This window comes from Tursiops truncatus, chromosome 2 (assembly GCF_011762595.2).
Source record: "Tursiops truncatus isolate mTurTru1 chromosome 2, mTurTru1.mat.Y, whole genome shotgun sequence".
NCBI lineage: Eukaryota > Metazoa > Chordata > Mammalia > Artiodactyla > Delphinidae > Tursiops > Tursiops truncatus.
The window spans coordinates 173,169,752-173,196,591 of NC_047035.1; the positions used below are offsets into that span (position 1 = coordinate 173,169,752).

The 26,840-nt window shown below is 49.6% G+C and overlaps 2 long non-coding RNA genes across 2 annotated transcripts in view; both read left to right on the forward strand.

The window, feature by feature from the left end:
- LOC141277899 (uncharacterized) overlaps window positions 1-3,396 on the forward strand; it is a 45,252-nt gene extending 41,856 nt beyond the window's left edge. The window contains exon 3 of the long non-coding RNA XR_012329772.1: window positions 3,307-3,396. This is a non-coding gene — a long non-coding RNA (uncharacterized lncRNA). The remainder of the gene's footprint in view (window positions 1-3,306) is intronic.
- A 105-nt stretch (window positions 3,397-3,501) lies between these two features.
- Window positions 3,502-25,067, forward strand: LOC141278119 (uncharacterized). The gene is made up of 5 exons (XR_012330442.1): window positions 3,502-3,617; window positions 5,621-6,204; window positions 16,305-16,653; window positions 17,135-18,095; window positions 22,877-25,067. It is a non-coding gene; the product is annotated as an uncharacterized lncRNA (long non-coding RNA).
- The last annotated feature ends 1,773 nt before the right edge of the window (window positions 25,068-26,840 follow it).

Below are 26,840 nucleotides of genomic sequence, written 5' to 3' on the forward strand. Positions count from 1 at the left end.
TGGGCCCGGAGTCCAGGGGGACGGGCCTGCTGCCGGACAGGCAGTCACCGCCCTCAGCCCCCGGTCGGCACCCTCGCCCACTGGCAATTCGCTGCTTCTGTTCTTAAGATCAAAATATCCTATTCATTCCTAATAAAGCTGATGGGTGAATTCGGCCCTCGATCTGCAGTCAGGAGGGTTGCCAGTATCCCTCACCCCCTAGTTTATTTTATTGTTTAATTTTTATTTTGTTTTGGGATACAGTTGATGTACATGTTGTGTTAGTTTCAGGTGTACAGCAAAGTGAATCAGTTATGCACATACACGTATCCACTCTTTTTCAGATTCTTTTCCCAAATAGGCTATTACAGAATATTGAGTTCCCTGTGCTCTACAGTAGGCCCTTGTTGGTTATCTATTTTATACGTAGTAATGTGTTTATTTTATTTTCTTTTGTTTTAAGCTTATTTATTTCTTTTTATTTTTTCCAGACGCGAAATCCAGTTTTAAACCATTTTTTTTATTGAAGTGTACTTGATTTGCAACGTTGTGTTAGTTTCAGGTGTACAGCAAAGTAATTCAGTTATACATACATATATATACCTATTCTTTTTCAGAGTCTTTTCCATTATAGGTTGTTACAGGATATTGAATGTAGTTCCCTGTGCTCTACAGTTGGTCCTTGTTGTTTATCTATTTTACGTATAGTAGTGTATTTCTGATAATCCCAAACTCCTACAAGAAATCCGGTTTTAGAGCTGTGGCCGTAGAGAATTTTGCATTATTCCTAGTGTTTCTCAAGCACTTTTTTTAATGTCCAGCATTGACAAGAGTCTATTTTTATTTGTTTATTTTCTGGCTGCGCCGCGCGGCTTGCGGCATCTCAGTTCCCTGATCAGGGATTGAACCCAGGCCACAGCAGTGAAAGCCCGGAATCCTAACCACTAGGCCACCAGGGAACTCCTATTTTTAATTTTTAAAATTTTAATTCCATTTTTAAAGGTTACTTTCCATTTACAGTTATGACAAAATATTGGCTGTCTTCCCCGTGTTGTATTGATACAGTAGTCCCCCGAGCCTGTCTTACACCCGGTAGTCTGGGCCCTCCCCTCTCCCACCCCGTGTTGCCCCTCCCCCTCCCCACTGTAACCGCTAGTTTGTTCTCTAGATCTGCCTCACTCCCTCTTTTCATTGAACTGACTCCCCGCAAACTTCCAACCGGCCCGTGTGAGAAAGAACTACGGCCTGTGATTTGAGAATACGGGTCACAACCCAAACGGGGAGACGCAGGGAGAGTCAGGGGGGCCTTTACGAGTTTTATTTAGGGGATGACGGGGGTAGAACAGAAGAAGGGAAGCAGCTCTACCTGTGGGCATTTCCCCCTCCCTCTAAGAAACTCCCCCGCGCCAGGACCACGGACAAACCCCTCCCTGGAAGACAGCCTGCAGGGTTCTGTTTCACAAGCTGCTCCCAGGTTGCAGAGGCAGGCGCCTGCCTCCTTCTGCCGTCCTTGCCTCCTGGGAGTTCAGGTGCCTCGGCCTCATCGGGATTTCAAATAAGAAAAATTTGTCGTCCTTGCCCTCATTAGTTCTTTTTTTTTTTCTTAAAGAAAAATGAGCTCAAGAAAGAGAAGTCTGCGCATAAGAACGTCTCTAGGCCGGGCTGGAGAGGCTAGGAAGGAAAGCTACCTAGGATTCATTCTTATAAACATCATAATAAATAACACGGATTTCAACAGACGGCTATAAATAACATCTAATGTTTGCACTCAACAGTTTCAGCTCTCAGGTGATGGCCCGGGACAAGTGGCCGCCCGGTCCTGCCCTGCTGGCTCGCCGCCCGGTCACCTAAGCCTCCCTGTTTTCAGAGGTTGTTTTCTGCATCTCTCTCAGAGACTGTAGGCGCACCAGCCCCTCCCTCGCTGCCCCAGGCGATCTTGGGGACCTGCCCCTTGGTGGGAGGACATCTGACGGGGAGGCCACTGGGTTACCGGTTTCCTTCCTCAGCGACTCACAGGCCCGCAGCCTCGCAGATGTGCTCCCTGGGTTTGTTTTGATAGCTTGTTTGAAAAACAGTTCCTATCCACCAGCTGTTCGGATAATCAGATTCCAAGTGGCAACCAACTGGGATTACTATGGCTGCTGTTTACCCTGACCAGCATGGCTCAGCTGGAAGATATGGGCCTGGGTTGGGGGTCCCCTTTCTTGTTCTTGTGATTGCTGCCCAGATTGGCCGTAAGGAAGCCTCCTTTTCCGCTTTCCTCCCCTGGGAGCCCTGCGTTCCCCGGGGAGACGACCACGAGGGGCAGGGATCTGAGGGAAGCTTCGGGAACGTGGGTGTTCTTGGCATCGGTGACCCTCACCCCATATCAGACCGTTTCACCGTCAGTACTGGGACTTTGTGTCCCCGCTTGTGCAGGGTTGGAGGGAAAGCCTGGCTCAGAGGTTGAGCGTGTCCTCTGAGCTCTCCCTCCAGTGCCCCAAACCTTCCAGGCCTAAAATCAAACTTCCCACGTGCCCACCCAGCCCTAGCACCCCTACCCTCTTCCCTCAGCGTGCAGACGGCACCCACTGCTCCCCACGCACCCACACCAGGCCTGCTGTCCCCCCGGCTTTCCTGTCCCTTGACCCCCAAAGTCAGGGATTTGCCAAGCCTGGCTGAGTTTCCTGGGGCCTTTTCTTCCTCTGCTTCTATGTCTTCTTTCCCATCTCCACTGCCTCTGCCCACAGGTGCCCCGTCACCTGTCCCTTTCAGGTGCCCCGTCACCTGTCCCTTTCACCGTGGCAGGAACTTTCCATCACTGTCCCAGCCATCTTTCCTCCTCTTCAACTGCACCCTCCCACCACTGCTAGGCCCGGCTTCCTAACGCTGCCCTCTGTTGTCACTTACCTGCTCAAACCCCCTTAGCCCCTGCCCGCTGTGTGCAGCTTGGAGTGACGGGACCTTGTCTGCCATCCCAGGCCCTCGGCACCCTGGTTCCAACCTCACCTGATCTCCCTCTTTTGCTCGGTCCTGCTCTCTCCCCCTGTCTTGTCAAGCTCACATCTGTGCTTTCCAGCAGGGCTGATTCCAGGGGCTGCCCCTCCCTTCACAGACTCCATGAACGCACTTCCTGGAGTTGCACGGCCTGTGCAACAAGGGGGCCTCCGGGCCTCCTTGTTCTGGAGGGCCGTCCTCCCCCAGCTGCCTGTGAAAGCCAAACAATTCTTCAAATGTCACTTCTTCCATGAAGCCTTCGGTGATCATCATTGCTTGAAAGGGTAGCTCATGTTCACGGATCTCTGAAAAAAAATGTACCTTACGCTTATAATTTTCTTTGTATTTCAGATTTTGCTTAGAACACAAACCTCCATAAAGACTATTGATTACTTTCCTGTATATCGTTTGCTGTGCCTAGCGCTGGGCCTGGCACATAGTAAGTGCTCCGTAAGTTTTTGTTGGACGAATGAAAGAATGAATGACCTATGTTGGGCTTGGCTCCACCCCAGCTCACTGTTCACCTCTGGCTGCATTTAAATTCAGGTACATGGCCTCTCCTCGTGCTTATTTACTACTAGAAGCAGAGAAGGATTGAGTCGAACCCTAAAGATGGTCCCTCCATTACCCAGACTCACTTAATGCGAAGCAGCGATTCTCAGGTACGTGAGTCCACAGAATACTAACTGGTCCAGCGCTTTGCAAACCATCGCTCAGAACGCTGGGCCCCAGGATATGTCTCCAGGGCACGGGGGTCGGGGGGCAGAGGGCTGGGGATGAGGGAGCGTTGGGCCCCTGCCGCTCTTCAACAGGTCAGCTCTGCTTGTCTCTGTGTCACACCTTGAGGTCTGGTAGAAGCTCTATTCAACCAGAGGCCCCCCGAAATTTTTTTAGGAAAAACAGAAACTAAAAAATATATATGTGTAGTTCAACTGGGTAGCCGTCTTACAAGAAGTGCCTGTCTAAACGTACTTGTAAGGCCCTTAAAGCACATCCCGCAGTATCCAATCAGAGCAGTCACCCACACTGCCACGGGACAGCCCCCCGCAAAGAGTCATCGGGTCCAAGTGGCCCCTTCGTCCAGGGAAAGAGCAGGAGGGTGGGAGTCAGTGCCAGGCCTTAGCTCAGCTCTGCCACGAACAGGTCGTGTAACTTACGCCAAGTGCTTTCCCTCCCTAGACGCTGCAGCTCATTTACAAGTGCAAGTGGGGGGTGGCCCCCTTGGGAAGGCAGGGCTGCACAGTGGTTAGGGGCGTCCCGGGTGAGCCTGATGGGGGCGGGGGCCGCTGGGAGAGGCGCACCAGGGCAGGAGTGCCAAGTGCTGGGCGCCCCGGTCTCCGGCGAGCCTGTGGATCTGGGAGGCCCACTCAGGCTCTGTCACTCGGAGACTGACTCAGCTGGCAGCCGTAGGGCCCGGTTGCCGGGGGAAATGCTGTCGGCACATTTATTCTGGGTTTGGATATTTAAAGAGCTGGGTGTGTGGCACGACATTTCGGAAGTGCTTGGGGAGGGAGGGGTTGCGGACCAGGGCTTTTTTTTTAACCGTTAGAGATATCCTGTCCTGATCTCTCGGTCCACAAAGAGTGATTTTCTTCCCTAAGAATCGGACGTGGGTTCTGCCCATTGTGTCTACCTGGCTGTGCAGCCTGGCAGGAAGCAGGTGGCCCAAGGTGGGACCTGGCTGCCGTGGGTCCCCATCCCAGTGCCACCCTGCCCCCTGGACGAGAAGCCTGGCAGTGGCCCCCGAGGTACTGGGAAGGAGGTAGAGCGGTGGTCTGGTTCCCCAAGGGCACCTGGGCAGCTCCATCCTCCACCTGGCGTGACACGATGGAGTGGCCTGGGCCCTCAGGAGTCTCGGGGCCCGGGTGACAGCACAGGGCCCCCGGGGACGCTGGGAGCGCGGGCTTCCTCTTCCTCACGGGCTGTTTGCACTGGCTCCGGAAACGCTGGCTGAAAGCTGGGACTTTGCGTCATTTTTTACTATTTGAACGGCCTCTTTGGGCTGCTTTTAGGAAGGTGGTTCTTTTGTCCCTTTTCTCACTCAGGATGTTGTTGCCAATAGATTTCCTCACAGACGCTGTCTGCTGCCTTTGTTTTCCTTTCCAGATGCATATGGAGAAATCTTCCAGAACTGAGGCCCCCGTCAGCAAATTGCACCTGTGGTGCAGTGAGTGGCACAGGGCAATGCTTCTCTCATGACATTTATTGTTTTCATTTCTGCTCACAGAGGTCATTTTGTCCACATGCTCATGGTAGCACATTTGAGAAATAGAGGAAATAAATATAGGTGCTATAGGAGGAAAATCAGTACCACCTGTAGTTCCACGCCAGCCAGAGATCTACGCTTGGCAATCTGGCGCTGGTTTCTTTTTTTTTTAATTGGGCTCGTCCTGCACACAGTGTAACGGAACTGGCGTTTCACGCCCCGCACTGTAGCGTCAGCAATGTCCCCTGCCCTCGGAGCCTTGTGGGTGCAGATTGCAAGCCTCTGTGGCTCTCCTTTAGCTCTGCCACCAGCAAAGCAACATCGAAGACATTAGCCCGCGTTAAGGAGGAAGGAGGACAGGAAAGCCGCCCCGCGTGACCCGTGTTTGTATGTAGAGCTGAGACGGGTGGGATTGCGGGTGACTTTTATTCTATCATCGTTATCTTCTTTCTCTTCTAGAGTTCGCACGTTTTTCTGTAACAGACCTGAGAGTAGAGGCAGGTGATGTGATCCGAGGTGCAAGCTCAGTCCTGCCTCCCAACCAGGGGAGTTTCTTGGCCGCCCTGGGCCTCAATTTCCTCACCTCTAAAGGGTGGACGCTGATGCTACCTACCTCACAGGTACATTTTGAAGGTCAGGTGTAGGTGAAATGATGCATTAGAAGCCCAGTGAAGGCCCAGGGATGGGAACAATTGTGGCTTTACAGTATAATCCTACAAATTCTAGAAGTTACACGATTATAGGCTGAATTATGTCCCCCAAACATTCATCTGTTGACGTCCTAACCCCTAGGAGCTCAGAATGTGAAAGGATTTGGAGACAGGGGTCTTTACAAGGGTAATTACATGAAAATGAAGTCCCTAGGACCCTAATCCCATGTGACTGGTGTCCTTAAAAGAAGAGTTGGTTAGGACGCAGACGCACACGGAGGGAAGACCACCTGAGGACACAGGGAGAAGACGGCATCTCCAAGCCAAGGAGGGAGGACTCCAAAGAAACCATCCCTGCCGACACCCTGACCTTGGACTTCCAGCCTCCGAACGGTGAGAAAATAACTTCTGTTGTCTAAGCCTCCAGCCCTTGGTCCTCTGTGATGGCCGCCCACGTGAACTGACCACAGGTCCTTAACGGGAATATCGGTGTCACCGTTGTTCATGGTCTGAATCTCCACCCTGAGGTCCTTACCATCTAAGCACGCTGCTGAGAGAGCTCGTCTGAGCAGGACACGGCCCCGGCCCCCTTCCCACTCCTGGAGCCCCTCATCTTCCCAGGGGCCCTGCTCTCCTGCTTCCCAGGACCGTCTCTCCCAGGTGACGGCTCTCGACGCCCCTGGAGGGAACTTGCTCCTTCCCTCTTCGGGAGCCTCACTCCGCCGTTTCCCGCCCAAGATGCCCCTCTGGAGGGCACATCTGCCCTTCAAGGAGGTGGATTTAAAACTCTCCAAATACCAACAGGAGGCTGTGTTCGAGCCTGCTCCACTGGGATCACCAACACGATGGTCTCTTAGGGTGGGTTTTTTTTTTTAATGTTTAACTTTATTTATTTATTCTTAACTTTGAAAATTTTTGGTGTGGTAAGAACACTTAACATGAGATCTACCCACTTAACAAAATTTTGTTTTTGTTTTTGATTTTGTTTCTTTGGCTGCACGGCACGGCTTGTGGGACCTTAGTTCCCTGACCAGGGATTGAACTCGGGCCCTGGCAGTGAAAGCTCTGAGTCCTAACCACTGGACCACCAGGGAATTCCCAGCAAAATTTTAAGTCTATAATCCATCATTGTTTTTTTAAATTTATTTTAATTTTTATTGACGTAGAGTTGATTTACAATGTTGTGTTACTTTCTGCTGTCCAACAAAGTGCTTCAGTTATATATATATATTCTTTTCCATTATGGTCTGTTATAGGATATTGGATATAGTTCCCTGTGCTCTACAGTAGGTCCTTGTTGTTGTTTATCTATTTTTATCTATAGTAGTTTGTATCTGTTAATCTCAAACTCCTAATTTACTCCTCCACCACCCCCCTCCCCCTCGGCAACCACAAGTCTGTTCTCTATGTCTGTGAGTCTGTCTCTGTTTCGTAAATAAAGTCATTGGTGTCGATACGTATCGTGTATCATGTAAGTGACATCATCTGGTTGTAATCCACGACTGTTGACTATTGGTACAGTGTCGTACAGCAGATACTTAGAGCTTGTTCATCTCACTTGACTGAAACTTTATGCCTGTCGATCAGTAATTCCCCATAATTCCCCTCTCTTTCCAGTCCCTGGCAACCAGCATTGCACTCTGATTCTATGAATGTGACCTTTTAATTTCAGATACCTCATGTAAGTGGAACCATGTCTTTCTGTGACTTGCTTATTCACTGAGCGTAATGTCCTCGAGGTTCACCCATGTTGTCCCATTTTGCGGAATTTCTTTCCTTTTAAAGTCTGAATGGTGTTCCACCGCACGCCTCTATCCTGTTTCTTTATCTGTTCACCTGTCGATGGACATTTAGGTCACTTCCGCATCTTGACTATTGTGAGTGATGTCATAATGAATACAGGAGTGCTAATACCTCTTTGAGATCCTGAATTCAATTCATTTGGGTAAATACCCATTAGTGGGATTGCAGGGTAGGATTCTGAAGACACGGAGAGGAGATCCCTGGAGCCGTGCCTGCAGTGCTTCCTCGGGTTACAAAGGCACCGCTAGCCCTGCGCTGGGAGCACAGGAAAGTGGTTGGGGGTGAGGTTATTTTTGTCTTGCAAACTGCAGGCCAGGTCTTTCTCCTGGGCCAGGGAGTTAACCAGTGCACCTCGTCTGCTAAGTCATCCCCTTTTCATCCCCTGTTTTCTCAGGAGACAGTCTTATAAATCTGGCTAATAACTCCCATTTCATTTCCCCAAACTCCATTAGAGGGAAGTTATAATGAAGCTCAAATACTCGCCAGGTTATTCACGGGAAAGACCTCTGGCTTTTAAAAAATGGGCTTTAGGTGGCCAGATTAACCTAGCGGCACATTACAGTACAGCCCTGCTGAAGTCCTGCGGGAGATCCCTGGCACCCGGCATTGTACCTTGCACAGTGCTGCCAGGAGCGTGAACTATCTTTACAGGAAGAGGCGAGCATTAATATGTCAGATGGAAAAGACCCACTGGCAGCACCCGATGAAAACCCAGGACCCTCGTTCCTTGCCAAGGTTCTTCAAGGTTAGAGTCATAATCCCACGACTGAGGACCCAGCACCCTCGGCCGGCCGCTCCCCGAGAAGGGCACCAGGCAGAGCAGCAGAGAATTTACGCGCTGCCTCCCTCCATCTGGCCCTGCTCGCCCACAGCCTTGGAGAGAGGCACCTCCCTAGATGCGTAACTTCCGGCAGCCACGTGGAAAACAACATGCTGATCTCATTCCTTTCATTACCTCCCTGGCAGAGCAAGTTAATCAAAAAAAAGGTATGATCGCTGCTTTGTGTTCACTTAAGAGGTTGATTTGCAATGTAAATATATGCATTTGTATGGTATATACATCAATATAAAAGTAATAATAACGATGATGGTATCTATCACTAAATGAGCTCCGGACCCTGGGGAAGGATAACTACACAGATTATCTATAACCCCACGAAGCCAACATTATTCGGTTCATTTTATTGATGGAGAAACTGAGGCTCAGAGTGGTTAAGGAACTTGCCCAAGGTCACACAGCTGCTATGTGACGGGATTCAACCTAAGTTATAAGGTAGTATTTGTGGCAGGGTGAACCGAAGCTTCTCTCTGAACACTCGGCCCCAATCCCACTTGATCCCCACCAAGGTCAAGGGAAAAACTTGGGCATGAGAGATAGACAGGCCCCTGTTCATTGTTGTGTATATGAGGAAGCTGAGGACTGTAACGGGGAGAAGATCATATCTGCCTCCAAGAAATGCAATGTTATTAAGACACAAGTAGGTTAAGAGTGAGAGGATGAAAAAAGCTATGCTATGCTAATCAGTAATCAAAAGATAGCTGGAGAGAGAATATTAGTATCAGACAAAGCAGATTACAGAACAAATAAAATATCAGGAATTAAAAAGTCATTTCATAACGATAAAGGGATCAACTAAGCCAGGGGACATAACAATTCCAAATGTTATGCACTGAATAACAAGGCTTCAAAATACACGAAGGAGAAATGAATAGAATTGCAAGAAGAAACAGACAAACCCACAATTACCGTCAGAGATTTCAACACCACTCTGTCAATAATTAGTAGAACAAGTGGACAGAAGATCAGCAAGGATGTAGACAACCTGGGCAACCCTCCACCAACTCAGCCTGATTGACGTTTATAGATCACATCACCCAACAACAGCAGAATACACATTGCTTGTTAGCGCACATGAAGATTTACCAAGATGCATAATACTCCGGTCCATGAAACAAGTCTCAACACATCTAAAAAGATTCAAGTCATACAAAGTATGTTCTCTGACCACGGTGGAAGTAAATCACAAATCAGTAACAGATATTTGGAAAATCTCCAAATAATTGTACATGGAATAATACATTTATAACTAACCAATGAGTCAAAGAAGAAATTATATGATTATCTCAGTAGCCATAGAAAAAGCATTTAACAAAGTCCAACATTTGTTCCTGATTAAAAAACAAAACTTTAGTAGTAGAAGGGAACTTTCTCAGCTGAATAAGAGGCAGCTACAGAAAAAAAAGAAAATGTATAGCTAACATAATGAATGGTGAAAGGCTAAATCCTTTCCTTTTCTAAAGATCAGAAATAAGACAAAGATACCTGCCTTCACAACTTCTACTCAACATTTTACTGGAGTTTCTAACCAGGGAAATTAGGAATGATTTTGTTTTAAGGGACTTTGGGTCACTTGCAAAAGTAAGCCCATGTTGCAAAAGTGAAAATGTGCTATTATGTACAATTAAAAAGAAATCTTACTGACCATGAAGATGTTTCTAGGAGCAAACTTCTAGCATTGTTGCTGAGATGCATGCTGTCCTCCGAGAGAACTTGTTTATTTGGAATATCACTTCTGAAGAGATTGTTTGTCAAACAAAACCAAACAAAAATAAGTCAACTTCCTTTAGACCTAATCTCTCCCGTCTATCTTCAGTGGGTCATGGGGACTCCTGGGGGCTTCTGTATTCTTATGACTTCCTGGAGAAAGGCCAGACTTTGGCCTCAAATAAATCAACAAAAATGTGTTGTGTGCCCAGCATGGAGGTGCTGATGGAAGCAGAACATTGGCTTTATCCCTGGAAGAGTTTCAGGACTCAGTGACCAGTTTCTCCTGCAAATAAGTTCCCATCTCTTGTCAGTATGACAATTAATTACCAGGCACCTGCAGGCTACGCTTAACAAGAAGTGCTGCATTTCTGCTAACGTTTTCTTTTCCAAACCTTCGTTCATTTACTCATTCGACAGATATATACTGGGCACTTATCTCGTGCCAGGCAGTCTTCTAGGTGCTGGAGATACAGGACTGAAGAAAACAGACAAAATCTCGCCTTCATGGTAGCTTGCATTCTAGCGGGAGAAACATATGACAAGCCTAATATAAATGAAGTAGATGGTATGTAAGAGGGTGATAAGGGCTCTGGAGGTGAATGAAGCTTGGGGAGGGAAATAAGAAGTACCTGCGTGTGGGGGAGGATTTGCAATGAGGGAAAACCTCATGGAGAAGGTGACGTTCCAACAAGGACTTGGAGGAGGTGGGGAGTGAGACGTCTGGATCCCAGGGCAAGAACAGCCGGGCAGTAGTAATGGCCTTGAGCTGGGAGGGCTCCTGGTCTTTTCAAGGGACACCAAGGAGGCAAAGGAAAAGACTGTCTGCATGAGTGAAGTCCTAGTCAGGTCAAATAAAGACGAGTCTTGCAAAGCGGGGTCCTCCAGGGAACCACCAGACAGCTACGGGAATAGGGTTTTGACCCTCTTCTGCCAGACGGCCGCTTTTCGCTGGGATTGAAGGCTGTTGGTTTTCAAAGCTACTGGGGAACTGGGGAGAGGGGGGACGAGAGTAAGGCAAGTTACAACACCATAAAGCTCATGGTTCTTCCTGAGATTCTGCCTTTTGCTTTTCCTAGTAAACACTCCCCGGTTGCTGCAAGCCTTTGGTTCATTTTCTGAATTCTGCAGAAGTTGATGGTGATGATTTTTGCCACGGTTCTCAGAGTGGACGTTCAGAGGTCTTTACGCCATCCTTCCCGCCGACACTACTCTAGAAGGGACACTTGAGGCTGGAAATGGACATAAACGGAGTTGACTAAGCAGGGTGCACCCAGAGTTTTCCGTGGGTGTGCAACTGTGAGAGGGGAGAAATATTTGGTTGGCTCAGGGGCCCCAGGCGGCAGGACAGTGGGAATCAGGCAGGATGGGTAGCTTGGGGCCATATCCGAACTGGCATTTGAAGCTTTTGAGGAGATAAGTGAACATGAATCTTTGAGGAAGATTAAGCTGGCAGTGGGTCCAGGAGGTGAGCTGGAATAGACGGAAGAAGACCAGTCACTTTAGTCACAAGGGAATATTGTGTGCCTGAGAGAAGCAATGGTAGCTTGGATGGGAGAGCATCCCCAAGGAAGCTTTGGTCGATGATGGGTTATTGCGGGGTGGGGGGGGCTTCTAAGTACTGTTGTTTTTTGGAGTTATTGACAGTGAGACACCCCTGTCCCTAAGTTTCCTTTTTGCCGTCCCAGAAATTATGTAGCTTCCAGTGGGGCCCTTTTGGCCTCACCCTCTTATACTGCTTGCTCCCATTAAGGACCCTCACATCTTGAATATCTTGAGTATCTTGAGGTTCATGGCCAGTAATTCCCCCAACAGTACTGCTCCTGTGTGGGGAAGCACAGCTGGGTCCGCATAGCCAGGCTCTACCGTAAACACACAGGAAGTTCTTGAACACTATGGGGGGGCCCTCATTTCAGGAAATCAGTGTGTTTGTCATCCATTTGCTGGTGGGGTCACTGTGCAGAGAAAAGAGGGGCTTGGCCCTTTGCTTCGGGGATCACCGATAATCAGACCCTCTCTTGCAGGTACTGTGGCCCGAACGTCAGGGTTGGGGGGGGGGGACACATGAGACACAGCAGGTGCCGAGATTGCCCTGTGCTGCCGTGTCTCCCAGGTGGTGCGTCCAAATCCTTCTTCAGAACATTGGGGTCTTTTCAGACAACCTGAGAAAGACCTCCGGTCCCAGGCCAGCTCCGGCCCACAAAAGTGGAAAGAATGATTTGGTCAGACACTCAGCGTTTCCCCAGGTGTGTCCCATGGAATTCTGGTCCCACAGTGTCTCCTCACAGAGAGGTGTGACGAGTGAGAAAGTGCTTCTTCTCCATTTCTTTCCAGAAGCCACGCAGTACATGTGAGCACATCAAAGCTCGGAGAAGTCCTGCAGTAAAGGAACTCAGTGTATTCAACTGAGCATTTCCTAGTCGCCACTGACCCTGGGGCTGTTTCTCCACCCAGTTTGGGGTGAAGTTTTTAACAAGGGCCTCTTCGCCTACCCTGTCTTTCTCTGGTCCTACAAATACGGCCGCCCTCTCGCATTGATGTCCGAGGGCTTCCATCAGCGCGGGCCCCTTGAAAAAAATGAGGATTTCAGTTAAGTACGTAGCAAGTCACTCACCCAGAGGTCACAGCCCCGCTCTGCCTAATTGTCCCCGCAAATCCTGAAGGGCTTCCAGTTGCTCAGAAACTTGGAAGGCTCTATCCGCCGTCCTCCCTCAGACCTTCCTCCATGGAAAGTGGGGTAAATGGTACCAGCACTAACCTCCCAGGATCGTGGAAGTTGCCTAACACGTGTTCACGCAGGAAACGTGCTCAGAACAGCTCCTAGCGCCCAGCAAGCTTTCTACGCAAGGAATGCCCACACTTTAGCCGTTATCGGGAACTTACTATTATTCTGTGATGTTAGCGTGTGGCTCTAGTATTGTTTTCTTTTTTTTTGCACAAATGGTCAAATAGTCCAAAGCCACAAGACATGACTGCAGGATGTGGGCAAACTCCCCGTCTCTGTCTGTCTGTCTGTCTGCCTCTTTATACACACACACACCCACACACACTCTTTTACTCTGAATTCACCGACTCCCGTTCACCTGTGTCTCAGGCCTGGGGGCCCAGTGACAGACCCGCTGAGGTATGAACTCAAAAGATGACCGAAAGCAAGAACAGAGGTTCTTTGGGGCAGATACAGAGGGGGAAGGGGCGGGGCCTGCCACCGTGCAGGACTGTGGTTCAGGGAAGGTCTCGACGGTTTTGCGGGAACAGCTCAGTGAGCTCTGGGCCAGCCCTGCCCACCGAGGGGAAGAAGCCCCTGGTCTCCCTCGATGTCTGGAGAATGAGGTGTGTGCGTTGCCTTTTAGAAAATACTGCCCCCCACACAGGAGGGAAAAGGATGTAAGCTCGGGAAGGACGTTCTCCCTGGAGGTAAAGGCTGGGGAAGGCCGGGCTCCCTGCCTCCGGAGGAGAGGAAAGGGCAGTTTTGGAAGTGCCCGGCGCTCCCACCCTTCCCCACCGCCCCCTTCACCGGAAGCCGAGAGCTGGCTTTCCCCTGTACAAGCACCGCAGGACGGTGGGCCTTCTGCCTGTCACCAGCTAAAGAGCATTTCTGAGAAAGCGCAGCCTCCTTGAGGAATGGGAGGAGGGGGGAAGCCCAGGAGGCCAGGTCGAAATTTCCAAACAGAAAAGGCATGTCCGTGACCCTCAGAGAGCAAAGAACAGGGCTAGCCGAGGAGCAGCCTGGGGAACCGGGCTGCAGGGCAAGGCGCCCTTGTCTGTGCGCGCTCGGGACGCCCGCCCCCTGCGCCTATTTCATGACAAACGCTCCCCCCGCTCCATGATGCTTCCACTTCCATTGTCACCAGCTTACGAATTAAAGGTGACAAAGGAAAAACATACTTCGGTGGCTGGCCTCTCTCCAGGCAAGAGGGAAGCTTCAGTTGGAATCGCTCTGCACGGGAGGTTTCCTTTTCCTTTTACCCCGTCCCCAGGACAAGTACAGCGCCTCTGACCCTCATCAATGCCTGGCCACCTGGGCCTGGAAGTTGGGCAGATGCCCATCACCCTGCCACCAAACAGAACGCAAGGGTGGGTCCCCTGTGAGCACCTGATGTCTCGCCAACAGAAAAGGGACATGTCCAGTTGACAATGGGTCACCGTCTCGTTGCCCAGGCTGGGCGGGGCAGCAGTGCCTGGAGGGCGGGCCCCATGCCGGGGAGGCTCGGCGCTCTCGAGACGCCTGCATGCTGCCGTGTTACAGCCCAAACCCTGCTGTGGTGCCCAGGGGCCTCTGGAGGTGCTCCCCAGCAGGCTGCCAGGTCTCTCACTGCAGGGCGGGGGTGAAGATGAGCTCCCAGCTACCTCTGGGTTTACTGCTGCTCTCAGGAGGGCTTGGAGAGGACCTCAGACTGGACCCTCACTGCATCTCACAGCATCTCCTGCAGCCAGGCCCCCCCGGAGCTGGCCCAGTCACCCTGGCGCCTCCAGAGAGCTGGCTGGTTCGCACGCTCTGCCCCGATTTGTGTCATTTGGTTCTGTTGGGGGAGCCTGTCCTCCGCTGAGGCTTCTGCTGGGCCGGGGCAGGGGGGATTCTGCAGCGCCCCGCACGCCCCCAGCCAGTCCCAGGGCTCTGCTCACAGAGGCTGCCTCTCCAATCCGGGTGCGTATCTCCCATCTGTTCTGGAAAAAGTCCCCGCAGGCAATCTGGGCCTGCCTGGGAAGCCAAAGCCCGGGTTTCCAGGACGGCTGGGGTCTGTCACAAAGCTCAGCTCGGTCTCTGCGCCACGACCGGCAGGCATGTGGACGCCAGTTCTTTGCGTCCGCTGGAAGAGACCGAAGGCCTGTGTGAGGAAGGGGGCCGCCCGGCTGGGACAAGCCATTTCATCTCGTCTTCCTGGAGGGTTAGGCAAGGCGGGACCAAGCCCTGGATCTCCCAGCACATTCTGTGCCTGGTGAGCACCCAGAGGCCCCAGCCACGTGGGGCCTGAGGCTGGATGCAGGGAGCCCGGGCTGAGCCGTGACCTGCGGGCCGGTGGCTTTTGTCCTCAGGGCTGGCTGACCACCTGCAGAGCTGGACATCCACGGGCGTAGTGGGCGCCCACCTGCCCCAAGCCCAAAGCCTCCAGCGCCTTTGGTCCATATCACCCCTTATAAATAGCACCTAGTCCCAGCGCTAGGTTAGACTAGGCTTAAAATAGCCACAGAGGCAGCACCTGGTTTACTGCTCCCGGTCACTCACAGCCCCCTCATTGCTAAATGATCATTTTCTGTGGCCAGGTCCCCTCCTTCCAAAGCTCTCGTGCTCGAATCACACCCAAAGCTGTTTCTCTTTGGGGCCAGTTGTCGTCACGCGTTAGTAGGCAGGCCTCGTGCAGAGCAGTTTGGGAACTGTTGGCACCTTGTGTGTAAGCCTGCATCTCCGCACTGAGTGGCCCCGGAGACGGGAGAGCTGCCGTCTATTCCTCTTTGTCTCCGGCCCCTCCCCTGTACCTGTCCCTCGGGGTTCACAGTCACGACCTGCTCTAACTCCTGGCTCTACCCACCGTAACCAGAAGTCCCAACACTCGGGACTTGGTTTCAGGTCAGCCTCCCCACTCTGCTGGGGCCACAGCACCGGGCCTGTTAGCCACGGCGGGGTAGCGGGGGCCCCGTGTGCACGGCTGTACTTGGGTTTTCAACAAACACTGATTCGGTGTCCGCTAGGTGTCAGGCGGTGTGTTATGTGCTGGGGACACGAGGGAGGAGCCACGGTTCCTGCTCGTGAGGCGGGAGGCCTTGAACAGAAGAGGTAGAGCTGGTCCTTTACCCTTGTTTACTATTCATTCCAGCTTTACTAAGGGCCTTTCAGGTTCCAGATTCAACACGAGGACGCTCCAGGTCCGACATGGAATGAAACTAGTCCCTACCCCACAGGAGCTTGCAGCCCATGGGCAACGTTAGATTCAGCAATGCATACAGCCCAGGGCACCACACACAATGGCAGAAATGTGCACAGTGGACGGGGGAGGGGGGCACCCAGGGGTCGTCTGCCTCAGAACACTCCGTCCAGAATTCTGGACATGATGCTGGAGTGGAGTTTTCAAGGGCAATGTGGTAGATCAGAGGTGGCCCCAGGGTCTTTGCACTTCCGCCACTGAGACGTAGCCTCTGTCTGTCCTAGAATCTTCGGGGGGCTAATTCGCTTGACCAGTTGGATGCAGCAGAAGTGATGTGCCGGAACTCCCAGGGCTAGGTGAGAAGAAGCCTTGCAGCATTTACTTCCAGGCTTTTGGAACTTGTAAGCAGTCTGACCGTGCTGGGGAGGTGACACGTAGGGGCTCTGACTGGCAGTCCTCGCGGGGCCTGTCCTCCCAGCCAAGGCACCAGACATGCGAGTGAAGCCATCCTGGTCTCTCCAGACCGGCCCATCTGCTGGCTGAGTAACACTGAGTGATATCACTGATACCAGAGGAGTAGAAGAATCGCTCAGCTGAGCCCAGCCCAAGTTCCTGATCGGCAACATGTAAGGTGTAAGTATGAGGCCTCGGGGCCTGCACGGCGGTGGCTGGTACCCCTGTGGTCATCCTCACATAACAGGGGCAGGGAGGGGGCTCTCCTGTCTTCCTGATCGCAGGGCTAGCACAGCCTGCGCCTCGGCTCTCCAGCCTGTCCTCACCTAGGTCACCACCCTCCCTACCCCACAGTTCGGCATTCTTGCATTCACTGATTCACCTTCTGATTTGTTTGGAAGATAATAGTTTGATGTCTATTCATTACACTAAAAACAGGTATTAACCACTTGTCAGGCCCTGGGTTCAACACGTACGTGAATTATCTAATGTCATCCTCAGGACATCCCCCCATGAGGTCGTTAGTATAGCCAGTTCCGCTATAACACTCGTTTTAAAAATGAGAACTTGTTTCGACGTAATTAATATACTAGGGAACACCTCGAGCATGGTGTGAATTTTGCGTTTGCTTCCGTGTGATTTTGTCCACACGCACCCAAAGCTAGGTGAACGCAGAAGACTGCACCCAGCCGCCCTGAGCTGCACGGGGATACAAGACGCAAACACACACAGACCCCCGCCAACGCCTCCAGCTACCTGGGTTCACGGCGAACAGGGAGCCACGCCCCTGCACACCAGGTGCTACCACTTTCCGTCCGATTTCAGGTAATCCTCCCCCACCTCACAACAACTCACTCACCGACACCCGCTTCCCAAGCAACTTCAGGTCTTATTCAAGGTAAAGCGCCAGACGTATTCGTAGTGGTTAGGAATTTCTAAACCACGGAACCTGTGTAAACCAGCGCTGTCATTTTTATTAGCTTTGGGTGTGTCCCTAGCCCCATTTTCCCCGTAAGCCCTGTAGTTTTAATCGTGCGATTTTGCGTAGAGGGGTGATTTCCAGGAACGCCCCTGTCGGATTGTGGCAGAACCGACTGTACCCTTATCTCCACTTTAAAGTTGAGGAAAGTGAGATTCCGAAGAGGCTGGTCCACGCTGGTAAACGTAGGACCCCAACTCAAATTCCTGGCTGAGAAGCTGGACTCCGACTGGCCCTGTGCCCCTTCCCCCGCCCCCAGGTGTTCAGCATCCTTGCGATGGGAAAGGCCAGGTGGGGGAGGAGCGCTCGGGACGCTTTCCTCAGGGGTCCTTGCTCCCGGCCCCGCCCCCGGAGCAGGGGCCCCGCCCACCTGGCCGCACACCTGCCAGCGCCTCCCACGAGGAGGGAGGGCTGAGCGGCCTCTCTCCCCTCGGGCTCCTCGGCGTGCCGGGCGGGGCCTGGCGCCGGCCCGGGCCTCGGAGATGCTTCTGGAGCCCGACGGGCCTGCAGGCGAGGCTTGGCTGCGGAGAGCCGGCAGGCGGAGACAGGCTCTCGGGCAGCCCCACGGAATTCCAGGCACAGTCAGGACCCCCCACTTCTGATCAGAAGCCGGGAAGACGGTACCCTGCGGCCTGAGGCCATGGTAAGCTCCCCTAAGGGGAGAGTCAGACGCCGGCCCCTCCCGGCCACTCGTCCTGGATCTAAAGCTCTTCACCCTCCTTTGAGGGCTCTGTCAGGACCCCGCTTCCCTTTGACAGCTGAGCGCACACTTTCTGGGCCTCCAGGGAACCCCCTACCCCTGCCATCCGCAAGACCCTCTGTGTCGTCAGGCTCAGTGCCCTGTGCTTTCCATGCTCCTTTGGTAATGAACCGTGTCCCCTTTGTGATGACTGGGCTCCCGCGTACAGGCAGATTCCGGTTACGCACGAGCTGTGTTCTCAGGTCAGTTGTAAGCGGGCCGCTGCAATCAGAACGCGTGTTCCCGTAGAAGCTCTTAGGATGGAGGGTGGGGCCCCAGGTGAACGTCTACAGGCCTGACAACCCATAACGCGGCCGAGCGGGGCCAGAGTGGGGCTCTGAGTGCCGGGGCGCGCAGGACGGGGAGAGGAAAAGAGTTGCTTCTGCCTGAGCGCAAGAGCAGCTGTCAGAAGAAACCCAAAGCATTGGAAGGGGAGGATGGAAGTGCTTCCATCTCTCCTGCATCATCTTCCCGTTTTCTGTTACCCTCCGCGGCCCCGGGCCAGTTTTGACACATTTTCTGAAGAAATGAAATGAGAAGCGGTCGGGAGTTGTCTTCAAGCAGGCCTTTAGCTACCACGTTGAAGGGGCTTTCGATTTTTTTCCCTTTGCGTCGTAACGGACAGACTTGGGGGGGAGACAGATTTAGATTCAAATATCTGAAGGAAGTTTACTGTTTTTTTTTTAAAACTGAAGTATAGTTGATTTACAATATTATGTTAGTTTCAGGTATACAACAAAGTATGTGTATATATTTTTTCCAGATTGTTTTCCATTATAGGTTATTACCAGATATTGAATATAGTTCCCTGTGCTATACAGAAAATCCTTGTTGTTTATGTATTTGATGTACAATATTTACCTTGTAAGTGTTAATCCCTTCTCCTAATTTATCCCTCCCTACCTTCCCTTCCCCTTGGGTAGCCATCAGTTCATTTTCTATGTCTGTGAGTCTGTTTCTGTTTTGTATGTAGATTCATTTCTATTATTTTTTAGATTCCACATGTAAGTGACTTCATAGAATTGTCTTTGTCTGATTTAGTTCACTTATTATGATGATCTCTAGGTCCATCCATGTTGCTGCAAGTGGCATTATTTCATTCTCTTTTATGGCTGAGTAACATTCCATTGTATAAATATACCACATCTTCTTAAACCAATTGTCTGTTTTGGTTTTTTTAAATAATTTTTTAAAAATTTACTTTATTTTTAGCTGCATTGGGTCTTTGTTGCTGCGCGCGGGCTTTCTCTAGTTGAGGCGAGCGGGGGCTACTCTTCGCTGCGGTGCACGGGCTTCTCATTGCGGTGGCTTCTCTTGTTGCAGAGCACAGGCTTTAGGCGTGCGGGCTTCAGTAGTTGTAGCACGCGGGCTCAGTAGTTGTGGCTCGAGGGTTCTAGAGCACAGGCTCAGTAGTTGTGGCTCACGGGCTTAGTTGCTCCACGGCATGTGGGATCTTCCTGGACCAGGGCTCAAACCCGTGTCCCCTGTTTTGGCAGGTGGATTCTTAACCACTGCACCACCAGGGAAGCCCAAACCAATTGTCTGTTGATGGACACTTAGGTTGGTCCCTTGTACTGGTTACTGTAAATAGTGCAGCTATGAACATTGGAGTGCACGTATTTTTCCAAATTAGAGTTTTCACCTTTTCTGGATATGTGCCCAGGAGTGGGATTGCTGGATCATAGGGTAGCTCTATTTTTAGGTTTTGAAGGAACCTCCACACTGTTCTCCATAGTGGCTGCACCAATTTACACTCCCAACGACAGTGCAAGAGGGTTCCCTTTTCTCCACACCCTCTCCAGCATTTATTGTTTGTAGACTTTTTCATGATGACCACTCTGACTAGAGTGAGGTAATACTTCATTGTGGTTTTGATTTGCATTTCTCTCATAATTAGTGATGTTGACCATCTTTTCATGTGGCTGTTGACCATCTGTATGTCTTCTTTGGAGAGATGTCTATTTAGGTCTTCTGCCCATTTATTGATTGGGTTTTTTTTTTTAATTGACTTGTATGAGCTGTTTGTATATTTTGGAAATTAATCCCTTGTCGGTTGCATCATTTGTAAATATTTTCTCCCATTCTGTAGGTTGTCTTTTTGTTTTGTTTATGGTTTCCTTTGCTGTGCAAAAGCTTTTAAGTTTGATTACGTCCCATTTGTTTGTTTCTGCTTTTATTTCTGTTGCCTTGGGAGACTGATCTAAGAAAATATTGCTACAATTCATGTCTGAGAATGTTTTGCCTGTGTTCTCTTTTAGGAGTTTTATGGTGTCATGTCTTATATTTAGGTCTTTAAATCATTTTGAGTTTATTTTTGTATGTGGTGTGAGGGAGTGTTCTAACTTCATTGATTTACGTGTGGCTGTCCAGCTCTCCCAACAGCACTTGCTGAAGAGACTGTCTTTCCTCTGTTGTATATTCTTGCCTCCTTTGTTGAAGATTAATTGACTGTAGGTGTGTGGGTTTATTTCTGGGCTCTCTATTCTGTTCCATTGATCCATATGTCTCTTTTTGTGCCAGTACCACACTGTTTTGATGACTGTGGCTTTGTAGTATTGTCTGCAGTCTGGAAGGGTTATGCCTCCAGCTTTGTTCTTTTTCCTCAAGATTGCTTTGGCAATTCTGAGTCTTTTGTGGTTCCATATAAATTTTAGGATTATGTGTTCTGGTTCTGTGAAAAATGTCATGGGTATTTTGATAAGGATTGCATGAAATCTGTAGATTGCTTTGGGTAGTATGGCCATTTAAACAATGTTAATTCTAAATATATGAAGGAATTTTAAATGACCCCCGAACTGTTGGAGAACAGCGTGGGCTTCCTTCAAAGATGGCGATGCGTCCCTCATGGCTGCATGTTTGGGAGGTGCTGGAGGCTGAGGGTCATCAGTTGGTCAGAAAGTGAAAGCAGTGAGGGAATGTTTTGGTTGATGGGATGTTTTGGTTGACCCACGTGGTTTAAAAAGTTTGAGCCAACATTAAAGTTTGGGAGCTTATCCATAAAATATCAGATTTCTGGTGTCTGCTGAAAAATTAGAAGATCTGCCAACATGAAGCCCTCTTTTCTGCGTGTTGACCAATCAGCCAGAGCTAGTGGTCTCTTTCCCTTGACCCCAGGCTGCGTCCTCTAATTCCTCAAAGTCTTTCGCACTCCTGCAGTGCATCCTCTTGACCAGGTCGGTTTAGCTCATTTCCATAGCCTGCCTGGCTAGTGCAGGCCTTGGATTTGACACCCCTGCTGTAGAGCTTCCTCTACAGCACCCGCTCAGCCTTACTAGCCCCGCTTTCTAACGGGAAGTGCCCACCCAGAGCCCCTGCGGCCAAGATGGCTGTGTTTTGTGTTATGTTCCACCATTTTGGACTGAGCAGTTTGGGTTGACACTGGATCCCAGGGCTATCAATTCACTGACTGATAGTGACACGTAATTACGTCCATCATGGGGCCTGGCATGGGAAAGTGTGCTGAGCCAATCAAACTTTCCCTCTCAGCTTTCAAAACTGAGAAGTACAGTGTGAACCAGAAAGTTGGCAACGGTTTGATGTCAGGGAGAGGCCAGAGAAGTCACAGAGGGCCACGAGTAAGCTGAAAGTGGGAGGCAGTGGGAAGAAGGGGTTGGTTTTGGGAGGGATGGGAGGGAATGTGTGGCCTGAGAGGCAAGTCTGGTCACTGGTCCCCAGAGCTGTCTTGGTTCCTTAGAGGTTTTCAGCTTCAGACCCAGTTGATGTGTTTTTCTATAATAAGCTCCTATGCCCTGCACTCAGGATAAGCTCATCAGAGCCACTGTTCAGGCCTCTGCTAACTGGAGAGTCTGTGGTTCTACAAATTGAGCTTAAGGGTTTACCTCCATGGTACGCCCCCCACACTGTAGGCGCATAACACGCGGTGCACAGACAGCAGATGCATTAGGAATCGATCCCTAAGACTATTTCCTCTCCTTTGTCTTCAAGTTGACTTTTATTTTAAGTTGAAATATAGTTGATTTACAATGTTGTGTTAATTTCTGCTGTACAGCAAAGTGATTCAGTTATACATATATGTACATTCTTTTTTATATTCTTTTCCATTATGGTTTATCTCAGGATACTGAATATAGTTCCCTGTGCTGTACAGTAGGACCTTGTTGTTGATCCATCCTATATATACTAGTTTGCATCTGCTAATCCCACACTCCCACTTCATCCCTCCCCACACCCCCTCCCCCTTGGCAACCACAGTTCTGTTCTCTTTGTCCATGAGTCTGTTTCTGTTTCTGTTTCGTAGATAGGTTCGCTTGTATCATATTTTAGATTCCACATATAAGTGATATCATGTGGCATTTGTCTACTTCCTCTCCTTTTGCGTCTGCAGCAAAGATATGCATACGATTTTCAAGGCATAAACATGCAAGCATCTTAAGATCTAATTTTATTGCATTATCATATTCCCAACAAGAAAAAAAAAGCGTGTAGGTAAAGCTGCTTGTTATATACGTCTGTCAGCCCTAATCAGACAAACCCCGCTTAAGTGATAGAAAACTATTCAGAGGTTGTCATCATTCTTGTGAACCTGAAGAATATTTAACTTGTTGATTAAGTGCTTAACATTACAAATGAATGCAAAACTGTCTGTCAGTTCTGGTGTGATTATTTTGGAAATGGTGTAAGTGTTCAGGTTGCCGTGACAATGAATGACCTCTGGGATATTTCAGGCTGCCGTGTTGCATCACCTTTTCTGTGGAGTTGCCGTGCGGGTTCCAGGGAGAAGAAAAGAATGATGCGTATTATAATTCATCATAAAGTCGCTGATTTGTCTTCTTTAAGCAACTGCTGTTGAAATGAGATGACGAAGAACTTCAGGCTGTAGCTGCCCCAGCGAAGGGAGCTGAGGAAGGGTAAAGACAGCGTGTCACTGGGGAAAGCTGCGAGCTATGGTGGCGTCTGCCTGGCACCAGCCGAACAATCTGAAACCTGAACAGCCACGTCGATGGGGGACACACAGAGACAGAACAGCTGGGGAACTGAACGAACTTTCCACTTGGTAGCCTAGTCTCTTGGCGTCATAGAGATTAAGATTTTACTGATCTCACTGGACAATTGTTCAAACCTTTGCCACGCTCTGTTTTCGCAGATACTCGTTTCGCGTTCCCAGGGAAAAAAAAATCCACACCTGCTTAATCATTTCAAACACAATAGATAGAGGGCATTTATTACAAATTAGTGAAAAAAGCGGTCTCCCATTTTTTGCTAGAATTTCAAAGGTTTCCTCTGTCAGAAAACCATGGCTTGGCAATTTCTAAGGATAAAGACAAATTAAAAGGAAAAACTGTCTGAGAGAGAACACGTTTTTTTCTCTTTTTACATTTATTTTTAATTTACGTAAAGTGCAATACAGTAAAGTTTGCCCTTTGTGGTGTACAGTTGTGTGGGTTTTGACAACTGCATATGCCCACCTATTGTGTTTCCCCGAGCAAACTCATATGGGAAGAGTTCTACCAGTCCCAGATTCCCTTTGGAGGAGTAGCCCTTCCCTCCACCCCCACCGCTGCCAGCAGTGATCTGTCCTCTGCCTTTATAGTTTTGCCTTTTCCAGAACGTTATATAAATGGAATCATACAGTGTATAGCCTTTTCGTTTATAGTAACTTAATTTATTAACTTACTTTTGCTAAAGTTCTACCCGATATAATGTTCTGTGCAGAGAGAAGAAAAGTGGGAAAAATATTTGGGGGGCTGGGGGAATCTTGGAAGACAAGAACGAGGAAGTGGGGAAGTGGCCACCAGCCTCACCCACAGAATTATCTTCATCTGTGCAAAGAATGTGTCTTCAAGGAGGTGAGAACCCACGGCAAAGATTTGGACACCCCAACTTAGCTCCTGTGCAGAGCTCAAAGGAAGAACCCGTGGGCTTAGCCTTTGGCTGTCTGTAACTGCTGGGATCTGACCCAGGGCTGGGTAATTAACATGTGTAATTAGCTCCTGTTTGGTTATGAGGGCAGTTGTGGTGTAGGCAGCATCAGGCTGGTGGAGAAAAGCGCAAATGAGCTCTGCAGTTGTGCTCCGGAGGGGCCGCCCTTGTTATGCTTTATCAACACAGCAGCTGGATTAGCCCCGCATTCAGTTTGCTTTGCCTCATTACGATAATTGCCTTGTGAACAATGGCATGTTTCAGCGTGCTCCTCCTTACCAGGGGACAGGATTAGTTTGTACAAGTGAACCTGCTGGCGGGAGGGGCAGCTGGCTGGGCTAATATGTGGGTCTTGAGGTTGATATTAATTTTTTTTTCTTTTTTAAGAAAGCATTTGAATTCAGGGCTGAGTTTGGGAAGGTGAGTTTATATCAGAACTATGTTCAGCCCTCCAGTCATGCGATGCACACTGGTTGCCTTCCTGTTGGGAATAACGTGGTCAGTTGCACGATGTCCGGGGTCTGGGGCTCAGGTTCCGACTCTTGCATGCATGTGCTAGATGGCTTTAATCCCTCTGCTCTGTAGTCCTGAATTTTTATTTCTATTTATTTAAAACTTTTTTTCCATTGAGGTATAGTTAATTTACAATGTTGTGTTAGTTTCAGTGTACAGCAAAGTGATTCAGTTACACACACATATATAAATATATGTTCTTTTTTCATATTCTCTTCGTTATACGTTATTACAAGACATTAGAGTTCCTTGTGCTGTACAGTAGGTCCTTGTTGTTTATCTATTTTATATATAGTAGTGTGTATCTATTAATCCTGAAATCCTGATTTATCTCCTCCCTCACCCCCTCACTATCCCCTTTGGTAACCATAAGTTTGTGTTCTATGTCTGTGAGTCAATTTCTGTTTTGTAAACAAGTCCATTTATGATAATTAAGTTTTAAAAATCAAGTTAGATCTGCTCTACTAGAGATTCTTGGAAGGCTCGCTATACATCTAGGCCCTGTGCTGGGTGTATCCACACACTCACATACGATTAGCCCCATTTTTCAGAGGAAGAGATCTATGTTCCAAGGATTCCCTTCCAGCTTTTCTGCCCCTCAAGGTTTCCCCCGTGTTTGTGGTCTCTTGATGATACTGCCCTTTCAGGAGCTTTGAGAGACACCCTACAAGATGGTCACCGTGGTGACCAGCTTCTACTCAGAGGTGATGACACCTTCACAGGAGTCATACACTATATTTTGTCAAAATCCATCCTCCCAGGACACCTTCTGAGAGCTTCACAGCCACCCTGTGAAGTAGACTAAGGGCAGGGAAGCCACATCCCTTGAGCTTCTTAGAGCCTCCTTAGAATGGCCGCTGCCCCAGCCTCTCCATGGGATCCTCCAGCTGTGGCTTGCAAGGAGGTTTAGGAAAGACGGCCGAGCCCTCCACCATCCTAACACACAAGGGAGTGGTCCCACCTCAGACTCTTTCGAGGGGACCTTGATCCTCACAGCAGTGAGTGAGCCACTGCCTGGGGGTGTGCTGTCCTGTGGCCCCAGCAGTGTCTGAAGCCCCCGTTAGTCTCTTTGCAAGTGGTTATTTCATGAAGACTGTGTGTGTGTGTGTGTGTGTGTGTGTGTGTGTGTGTGTGTGTATGTGTGTGTGTGTGTGTAAAGTGGGAGGGAAGGTGCAAGAAAAGGGGAAAGACAGTGTGGTCTGTTCCTTGAAAAGTTTGTTGGGAAACAAAACCATGGTCATCTCAAACATGGTGACATTGGTCCTTAGGATGGACACATCCCCACTGGGCCTGATCCTTGTAGGAGTGGTGGGGCTAACCTGGCAGGAGACAAAAAGCACAGGGTCTGGGGTCAGGGAACTGTGGCCTCAGTTTCCAGCTTCCACTTACCTGAGCAAGACCCTGAGCAAGTTTCTGTGAGCCTCAGCTTCCCCATCTGTAAAATGGAGCGTGGTATGAATACTCTCGTAGGGTTAGTGTGATAAATAAAATCACACCCCTAAAGCTAGTCAGCTGAAGACCATTTGACTCCAAAATCCACGCTCTTAGGCACTAGATGGATACGAATGATTTCGTGTAAGTGTATTAGACAGATGACCCTGTGTGCGCATGGGTTTCTATGACGGTGAGCTCAGCTGAGAACGAAATCCATCGAAGTTTTTTCAGTTCTGAGGGGCCGAGGGTAAAGCCAGGAGGCAGCATGTGGGTGTGTAAGCGTTGTTAAAAACTGCTAATAAGCATTTCGAGTACAAGACAGCATCTTGGCTTCAACGAGGCTTCCACTTAGTAGGGCCGAGAGAGAGGTGGTCTTTTGGAGCTTTGTGACTAAGTGGTTTCTACCCAACCTCAGGCAGCAAACGGTGAGCATGTAGTGATCTGGACTGAGTATAAAAGCCTGATTATGGAGGGATTATGTGGCCTGGTTCCAGCCAGCTATTATCTAGTGGGTTTATTTATGGTTAGTCAAGTGAGAATGACAACACAGACAGCCACCCTGGGTGCGATATTATGTGAGCAGCGTGGTGTGATCCGAAACCACGTGGGCACCTCCCATCCCTCGGCTACACTGCAATGAAGTGACATAGCAATAAACAACCACAAACAACGTACACGTCCTCCCTAAGCCGTTACCCCCACGCCTGCCAACAAAACCCCTAAACCGTGGGTTTTCAATACCTGTTTGTAAGAAACCTGCCAGGTGCTCTTTTAAAAAAGAATATTAAAAAATTACCTAAGTAATATGTGTTTATTATAGAA